Genomic DNA, 10,314 nt, shown 5'->3' with positions numbered 1-10,314 from the left:
TGTTTACAGTGTCAACTATGAAGGTCATTGGTACACATTGTTTACAGTGTCAACTATGAAGGTCATTGGTACATATTGTTTACAGTGTTAGCTATGAAGGTCATTGGTACACATTGTTTACTGTGTCAACTATGAAGGTCATTGGTACATATTGTTTACAGTGTCAGATCTGAAGGTTACTGGTACATATATTGTTTACAGTGTCAGATCTGAAGGTCACTGGTGTTACTATGTACATTTGTTAACAGTGTCAGATCTGAAGGTCACTGGTGTTACTAAGTAAATATTATTAACAGTGTCAGATCTGAAGGTCACTGGTGTTACTATGTACATTTGTTAACAGTGTCAAATCTGAAGGTCACTGGTGTTACTAAGTAAATATTATTAACAGTGTCAGATCTGAAGGTCACTGGTGTTACTATGTACATTTGTTAACAGTGTCAAATCTGAAGGTCACTGGTGTTACTAAGTAAATATTATTAACAGTGTCAGATCTGAAGGTCACTGGTGTTACTAAGTAAATATTATTAACAGTGTCAGATCTGAAGGTCACTGGTGTTACTATGTACATTTGTTAACAGTGTCAGATCTGAAGGTCACTGGTGTTACTAAGTAAATATTATTAACAGTGTCAGATCTGAAGGTCACTGGTGTTATTATGTACATTTGTTAACAGTGTCAAATCTGAAGGTCACTGGTGTTACTAAGTAAATATTATTAACAGTGTCAGATCTGAAGGTCACTGATGTTACTATATGTAAATATTATTAACAGTGTCAGATCTGAAGGTGACCAGTGTAACTATAGAACAAGGGACAGAGACCGTCAATGTTACCTGGACACCACCAACAGACACGAGTCAAGTGAATAAATACCAGGTGATATGGTCCCGGTCTACCTCATCTGGCACGTCATATGATGTTTTGAATACAGCGTCATCTACATCTATCTCTGGTTTTACCAGTGGTGAAACCTACACATTTAATGTGAAAACGTTTGAGTCTGGAAGTCGGACATCTACACAGGAAATAGAATCCGACTCTCCTTCAACAGTGGCAATGAGTGAGTTATGGCTTACTCAAAAATATACAATTAGCTGCATTATCAAAATAATGATAGGAATTATCAAAATTTTGATGGTATCCTGTTTAATTTACTTTCCTTCTTAGAAATGCAATATTGTTTTCAAAATAAAAATCCTTCAAAAAACACATGTTCAAACTTGATGGCCATATACATTGTATATATGCATGCACAAATAACATTTCATTTATCTTGTTATTCAAAATTCATTGAATTCTGAATTATTATAAAATAACACAATGGGAAAAAATCATCACCTTTTTCATGATTATAAAGTTTGAAGATTTTACCAATGACTCTTTAGTGCAATTTCAAAGAAATGACAATTACAATTTTCTGCAATGAAAATCTCCAGAGGCAGCCCTTTCTGTAGCCTGTGGGGTCGGGGCACCTGCTGCTGAATGTGAGGACACCACCACAGCTTCCTGTACTTTAAATATTTGTCGCTGTAACAATGGCTATTTTGATAGTAATAGCTTCAATACATCTGGTGGTGTGTGTACCTCAAGTAAGTTGTATATTGTTTGTACACCTGATGGTGTGTGTTCCTCAAGTAAGTTGTGTATTGTTTATAGTACACCTGGTGGTGTGTGTACCTCAAGTAAGTTGTGTATTGTTTATACACCTGGTGGTGTGTGTACCTCAAGTAAGTTGTGTATTGTTTATGGTACACCTGGTGGTGTGTGTACCTCAAGTAAGTTGTGTATTGTTTATATTGTTTATAGTACACCTGGTGGTGTGTGTACCTCAAGTAAGTTGTGTATTGTTTATGGTACACCTGGTGGTGTGTGTACCTCAAGTAAGTTGTGTATTGTTTATGGTACACCTGGTGGTGTGTGTACCTCAAGTAAGTTGTGTATTGTTTATAGTACACCTGGTGGTGTGTGTACCTCAAGTAAGTTGTGTATTGTTTATACACCTGGTGGTGTGTGTACCTCAAGTAAGTTGTGTATTGTTTATAGTACACCTGGTGGTGTGTGTACCTCAAGTAAGTTGTGTATTGTTTATAGTACACCTGGTGGTGTGTGTACCACAGGTAAGTTGTGTATTGTTTATACACCTGGTGGTGTGTGTACCACAAGTAAGTTGTGTATTGTTTATAGTACACCTGGTGGTGTGTGTACCTCAAGTAAGTTGTGTATTATTTATGGTACACCTGGTGGTGTGTGTACCTCAAGTAAGTTGTGTATTCTTGTTTACAGTACACCTGGTGGTGTGTGTACCACAAGTAAGTTGTGTATTGTTTATAGTACACCTGGTGGTGTGTGTACCTCAAGTAAGTTGTGTATTATTTATGGTACACCTGGTGGTGTGTGTACCTCAAGTTAGTTGTGTATTATTTATGGTACACCTGGTGGTGTGTGTACCTCAAGTAAGTTGTGTATTGTTTATAGTACACCTGGTGGTATGTGTACCACAGGTAAGTTGTGTATTGTTTGTACACCTGGTGGTGTGTGTACCACAAGGAAGTTGTGTATTGTTTATAGTATACCTGGTGGTGTGTGTACCACAGGTAAGTTGTGTATTGTTTATAGTATACCTGATGGTGTGTGTACCACAAGTAAGTTGTGTATTGTTTATAGTACACCTGGTGGTGTGTGTACCTCAAGTAAGTTGTGTATTGTTTATGGTACACCTGGTGGTGTGTGTACCACAGGTAAGTTGTGTATTGTTTATAGTACACCTGGTGGTGTGTGTACCTCAAGTAAGTTGTGTATTGTTTATAGTACACCTGGTGGTGTGTGTACCACAAGTAAGTTGTGTATTGTTTGTACACCTGGTGGTGTGTGTACCACAAGTAAGTTGTGTATTGTTTATACACTTGGTGGTGTGTGTACCTCAAGTAAGTTGTGTATTGTTTATAGTACACCTGGTGGTGTGTGTACCTCAAGTAAGTTGTGTATTGTTTATGGTACACCTGGTGGTGTGTGTACCTCAAGTAAGTTGTGTATTGTTTATAGTACACCTGGTGGTGTGTGTACCTCAAGTAAGTTTTGTATTGTTTATGGTACACCTGGTGGTGTGTGTACCTCAAGTAAGTTGTGTATTATTTATACACTTGGTGGTGTGTGTACCTCAAGTAAGTTGTGTATTGTTTATAGTACACCTGGTGGTGTGTGTACCACAGGTAAGTTGTGTATTGTTTTATACACCTGGTGGTGTGTGTACCACAAGTAAGTTGTGTATTGTTTATAGTACACCTGGTGGTGTGTGTACTACAAGAAAGTTGTGTATTGTTTATACACATGGTGGTGTGTGTACCTCAAGTAAGTTGTGTATTGTTTATACCCCTGATGATGTGTGTATCACAAGTAAGTTGTGTATTGTTTATACACCTGGTGGTGTGTGTACCACAAGTAAGTTGTGTATTGTTTATACACCTGGTGGTGTGTGTACCACAAGTAAGTTGTGTATTGTTTATACACCTGGTGGTGTGTGTACCTCAAGTAAGTTGTACATTGTTTATACACCTGGTGGTGTGTGTATCACAAGTAAGTTGTGTATTGTTTATACACCTGGTGGTGTGTGTACCTCAAGTAAGTTGTGTATTGTTTATAGTACACTTGGTGGTGTGTGTACCACAAGTAAGTTGTGTATTGTTTATAGTATACCTGGTGGTGTGTGTACCACAAGTAAGTTGTATATTGTTTATAGTACACCTGGTGGTGTGTGTATCACAAGTAAGTTGTATGTTGTTTATACACCTGGTGGTGTGTGTGTACCACAAGTAAGTTGTGTATTGTTTATACACCTGGTGGTGTGTGTACCTCAAGTAATTTGTGTATTGTTTATAGTACACTTGGTGGTGTGTGTGTACCACAAGTAAGTTGTATATTGTTTATAGTACACCTGGTGGTGTGTGTATCACAAGTAAGTTGTATATTGTTTATACACCTGGTGGTGTGTGTACCACAAGTAAGTTGTGTATTGTTTATACACCTGGTGGTGTGTGTACCTCAAGTAAGTTGTGTATTGTTTATACACCTGGTGGTGTGTGTACCACAAGTAAGTTGTGTATTGTTTATAGTACACCTGGTGGTGTGTGTACCTCAAGTAAGTTGTGTATTGTTTATAGTACACTTGGTGGTGTGTGTACCACAAGTAAGTTGTGTATTGTTTATACACCTGGTGGTGTGTGTACCTCAATTAAGTTGTATATTGTTTATAGTACACCTGATGGTGTGTGTACCACAAGTAAGTTGTATATTGGTTATAGTACACCTGGTGGTGTGTACCTCAAGTAAGTTGTATATTGTTTATAGTACACCTGGTGGTGTGTGTACCTCAAGTAAGTTGTATATTGTTTGTACACCTGATGGTGTGTGTTCCTCAAGTAAGTTGTGTATTGTTTGTACACCTGATAGTGTGTGTTCCTCAAGTAAGGTTGTGTATTGTTTGTACACCTGATGGTGTGTGTACCTCAAGTAAGTTGTGTATTGTTTGTACACCTGATGGTGTGTGTGTTCCTCAAGTAAGTTGTGTATTGTTTGTACACCTGATGGTGTGTGTACCTCAAGTAAGTTGTGTATTGTTTGTACACCTGATGGTGTGTGTACCTCAAGTAAGTTGTGTATTGTTTGTACACCTGATGGTGTGTGTTCCTCAAGTAAGTTGTGTATTGTTTGTACACCTGATGGTGTGTGTACCTCAAGTAAGTTGTGTATTGTTTATACACCTGGTGGTGTGTGTACCTCAAGTAAGTTGTGTATTGTTTATACACCTGGTGGTGTGTGTACCACAAGTAAGTTGTGTATTGTTTATACACCTGGTGGTGTGTACCACACATAAGTTGTGTGGTGTGTGTGTACCACACATAAGTTGTGTATTGTTTATAGTACACCTGGTGGTGTGTGTACCACAAGTAAGTTGTGTATTGTTTATACACCTGGTGGTGTGTGTACCACAAGTAAGTTGTGTATTGTTTATACACCTGGTGGTGTGTGTACCACAAGTAAGTTGTGTATTGTTTATACACCTGGTGGTGTGTGTACCACAAGTAAGTTGTGTATTGTTTATACACCTGGTGGTGTGTGTACCACAAGTAAGTTGTGTATTGTTTGTACACCTGGTGGTGTGTGTACCCAAGTAAGTTGTGTATTGTTTGTACACCTGGTGGTGTGTGGTGTACCTACAAGTAAGTTGTGTATTGTTTATACACCTGGTGGTGTGTGTACCTCAAGTAAGTTGTGTATTGTTTATACACCTGGTGGTGTGTGTACCTCAAGTAAGTTGTGTATTGTTTATAGTACACCTGGTGGTGTGTGTATCACAAGTAAGTTGTGTATTGTTTATACACCTGGTGGTGTGTGTACCTCAAGTAAGTTGTGTATTTGTTTATAGTACACCTGGTGGTGTGTGTGTATCACAAGTAAGTTGTGTATTGTTTGTATACACCTGGTGGTGTGTGTACCTCAAGTAAGTTGTGTATTGTTTATAGTACACCTGGTGGTGTGTGTACCACAAGTAAGTTGTGTATTGTTTATAGTACACTGGTGGTGTGTGTACCAAGTAAGTTGTGTATTGTTTATAGTACACCTGGTGGTGTGTGTACCACAAGTAAGTTGTGTATTGTTTATACACCTGGTGGTGTGTGTACCACAAGTAAGTTGTGTATTGTTTATAGTACACCTGGTGGTGTGTGTACCTCAAGTAAGTTGTGTATTGTTTATACACCTGGTGGTGTGTGTACCACAAGTAAGTTGTGTATTGTTTATAGATCGGCTGATATCGCGGACCATAGTCTGTTTGATAACTCGGTCTCTACCAACGGCTCTTTCGGATTCCCTTGAGGGGTTTCCGCACACACAGAACACCTCTGGACAGTGTTCTCAATATCCGTCGCCATACCTGGCCAGTAAAGAATGTCTCTCGCTACGGATTTGGACTTGACTATTCCTAGATGAGATTTGTGAATAATTTTCAGCATTTCTGGACGCATGGATTTTGGAATGATGAGTTTGTGGTTCTTGTAAAACAAACCATCCACACACGATATTTCATCTCTGAAATTCCAGTAGGGTAGAATCTCCGTCACTACCTCAACTTTGGTTCCTGGCCAACCTTCTAACACAACATCCTGAAGTGTCTGTAACTCTCTGTCCTTTGCTGTCTCCTCTTGTAGTTTACGGTACATTACTGGAGATACAGGTAGATACGAGGTTAGCAAAGAGTTTATCGTCAAATCTGGAACGATGTCGTCTGAGCTTTCAGGTAAGAACGCTCTGCTAAGAGTGTCCGCAATGAACATCTCCTTACCGGGTTTGTATACAACGTTCAAGTCGTACTTCTGCAATGTTAGCAATATTCGTTGCAGTCTAGGTGGCGCTGTCATCAACGGTTTACGGAATATCGACTGAAGCGGTTTATGGTCACTCTCTACGGTAACCTGGCGTCCGTATATGAATTGATGAAATCTCTGACATCCAAAGGCTATGGCTAACGCCTCCTTCTCAATTTGAGCGTAATTCTGTTGTGCAGGGGTTAAGGCCCTTGATGAATAAGCAACAGGTTTTCCTTCCTGTATAATTGCTGCTCCTAAGCCCTTTGCGCTTGCGTCGACTGTTAACGTCAGTTCCTTTTCAGGGTTGTAATAGCACAGAATTGGTGCTTGCGTTACTAGCTGTTTGAGTCGCTTGAAGCTATTTTCTTGAGCGTCGTCCCACCACTCTGTGGTTTTCTGCAAAAGTTCTCTCAGTGGTGCACTAACCTCTGATAAGTTGGGCACGAACTTACCCAGGTATTGTACGAATCCTAGAAAAGTTTGTAGTTCTTTCTTGCATGTTGGTGCTGTCATTTCAATCACTGCGCGGACTTTAGACTCGTCAGGCTTAGCACCTTGGTCACTGAGCACATGACCTACATATGTAAGTTTACTTTTCCTGAACTCACACTTGTCAGGACTCAATCGGAGGTTATATTCCTTCACCCGGTCCAGGACTCTCTGTAGTCTAGCGTCATGTTCCTCGAGGTTGGTTCCCCAAATAAGGATATCATCAACTATTGCCTCACATCCCTCGAGACCTGCGAAAATTTCTGTGATAGCACGTTGGTACACTTCCGGTGCACTCTTAATACCGAATGGAAGTCTCGTGAAGCTGTATCGGCCAAATCATAATGGTGAGATAAATGTACACAATTTTGCACTTTCACTGTCTAGGCGTAATTGCCAAAACCCTGACGTCGCGTCAAGTTTTGTAAAGACTTTGGCGTTGGGTATCTCTGCGAGTACGTCCTCGATCGTTTTCATGGGGTAATGTTCCCGTTGAATCGCGACATTCAAGTCCCTTGGATCAATACATAAGCGTACTTTCCCGTTTGGCTTAGCTACGGAAACCATAGAGTTCACCCATGGAGTCGGTTCGTTTTGCTTTACCACTATGCCTTCAGCCTCCATTCTGTCTAGTTCCGCTTTCACCTTTGCCTTTAGGGCTAACGGTATCTTCCTTGGAGGGTGTATAACTGGTTTTACACCAGGGTCCGTCTTGATAGTATGTACTCCTGGCATACATCCGATACCTTTGAAAAGAGATCCATAGTCCTTGACTATGTCGTCCGGAATGTTCTTGTGGGTTTGTTCTATGCGATACATTCTAGCCACCAAACCCATGTCCTCACAGGCCTTTGCTCCAAGAATTGGCTTTATGTTCGTACTGTCCACAACCTGGAAAACTGTGTTGTACTGGGTACCTTTGTACTTACAATCAAGAGTTACTACCCCTTTTGGTATCATCTTGTGTCCTGAGTAGGAACGTAACGGAACACTGGTAGACTTGAGGTCGGACAACTTGTTCAAATCTTTCACGTTCTGATAACTTAGGACATTGCAGGCTGCCCCAGTATCTAATTGAAAGTTTATTTCACAATCCTCCACGTTTATCGTCTGAGTCCATTCGGTGACTTCTGTGTGGTCGCGCTTGATCGAGCCTACATATAATTCATCTTCTGAACTGTCTTCTGACTTCTGAACATTAATCATGTTGATTTTTTTCTTCTTTGATCTACATTTTTTCGCAAAGTGATCCTTTAATTTGCATTTTTTGCAGGTTTGGCCAATGGCTGGACAGACTTTGTGTTTCTTGCTATATCCACATCTACCACATTCATCATCATTGTCAGTGATAGTTTTTTTCGGCTTCACGCTCACAGCAGATTTCTTCTTAAATTTAGATTTCGCAACCATGTTTACTTCTTCCAAATCAATCTTGGACATATCTCTGGCTTGAGCATGACTGAGTTCATAATTTCTAGCTGTGTCAAGTGCCTTGGCTAGGGTCAAATCTGATCCAATATTTATCAGTTTTTCACGTACCTTGGGATTTTTAACTCCAAAGACAATGTGGTCCCTAACCATCTCGTCGCTGTTGTCATAGTTACAATCTTTCAAGAGTACTTGAAGTTCAGTAACAAATTGTTCAAATGTTTCGCCTTCACTTTGTTGTTTACTATGAAATCGATAGCGATTGTAGATTACGTTGGATCTTGGTTTCACATAGGACTCGAAACGATCGTAGTAAGTTTTCAGGAGCTTACCTTCATCTGCGGTCAACGTCCATGTTGAGTAAATGTTTCTGCCCTTTTCACCAATCCAAAGCATGAAATAAGAACATTTCTCTACTTCATCTTTCTTTTTGAGCGGTCCTGAGAACTCCACGTGTTGTTTAAAACTTTTCCACGTGGTCACTAGATCGGTTTTACCCCAATCCATCTGAGGTGTATGTCCGGCTAAAATATCCATCGTGACTTCTCGTCGTGTTTAAGGACTATTCACATAGGATTTATAGCTCGATGGCTGCCGATTGCTGCAGAGTTCGTCAAAATTCTGACACCATGTTGTAAACACGACTCATATCTCAGATCCGGTCCAACTAAAGTCATTTATTCAAGGTCTACTAGGCGCTTGTACATGGTATAACAACATGGGTATATCAATAAACCATGATCATGAGGTCATACTAAATAACCACTAGGCCTAGGATAGCTAGAATTAGCAAATACATAACATCTACCACATTATCAATAATAGGACTGAGACCACAATTACATACTTCCGGTTTCAGTACCCACGAATGAAGTCTCTTCAGAAATGTATGTATTTTATGAAAACATGCAGCATGCCCCTGTGAACTTGGTATTTGCCAACAAATTTAATGTAGATGTGTAGTGTATATGTCATTTTAACTGTTATGGTGTAAGATATTGAATTTTCTGAAGTTTTTATTGCTCCAGGATCCTGTGTAAAAAATAATGTTTTTACCCCAACCCATGACCAGGATGTATATAATTGGCACATGGTGACACTTGATGACAGATATCTTGGGAAAATGCCGGTCATACTAGGTTGAAACTTTCAGAATTTTATGCTATAAATATTATTGACAGACACGTCAAGCTCTTGTACCTAGATTAATTAACAATTTTAGACATCTTTTAAAATATATATCGTGTAAAAAAATAAAATTCTGACCTTCTCATTACGCCTTAAGTATTAAATTCAAATGTAGACTATATATGCACACCGTGTGGTAATGACCCCGGAAATAGGTACATATGTACCCCCTGAAGCGAGAGTGAGAAAATCAGGATTTGAATAGAGCTAGGATCATAAAGCTATTATCTGCATTTTGAGATGGTTTTGGATACTGACGTTTGGTACACGTGATTCCGAATATATCAGTCACAAAAAACTTACTAGATGTAAATATGCCACCACACAAGGGAGGTACTGTTGTATATGTTATAGTAGTGCGTTCCGTATGTTATGATAGTGCGTTCCGTATGTATTGTCCAATCTGTAAAATGTATGATCCCATCCGGGTCTTGCAGTCTTCTGAATACATGTTTTGCTGTGAGAAGATATCGATGGCGTTGAGTATTTTATTTGTCAATTAGACAACACAACAGTACCGACGTAAATCGCCGGGGAGGAGGGTTCTATGCTGTGTAGCAGATCCTCTACGAAAAAATCGACCCACTAAAGTCGAAGTTCCTAGAAAAAAAAAGAGTTGAAGAAGGTGAACCTCTTTGAATGTGAATCGTTTAAAGCTATTATGAAGTGGCAAAACAATCTGTGATTGTCGTTTCTTCTTTTAATATATAAATGTATTTACAACATGTACGTATATATATAAAACTTAAACAATATGCTATGGTGAAGAATACTTGTTAAAATGTGACTTTTTTGTCAGACAATTGATTTCTATTCTGTAATTTCTTATAAGACTTCGCTAGGTT

The sequence above is a fragment of the Argopecten irradians genome, chromosome 1 (assembly GCF_041381155.1).
Source record: "Argopecten irradians isolate NY chromosome 1, Ai_NY, whole genome shotgun sequence".
Taxonomy (NCBI): domain Eukaryota; kingdom Metazoa; phylum Mollusca; class Bivalvia; order Pectinida; family Pectinidae; genus Argopecten; species Argopecten irradians.
This window is presented reverse-complemented; position numbering follows the sequence as displayed.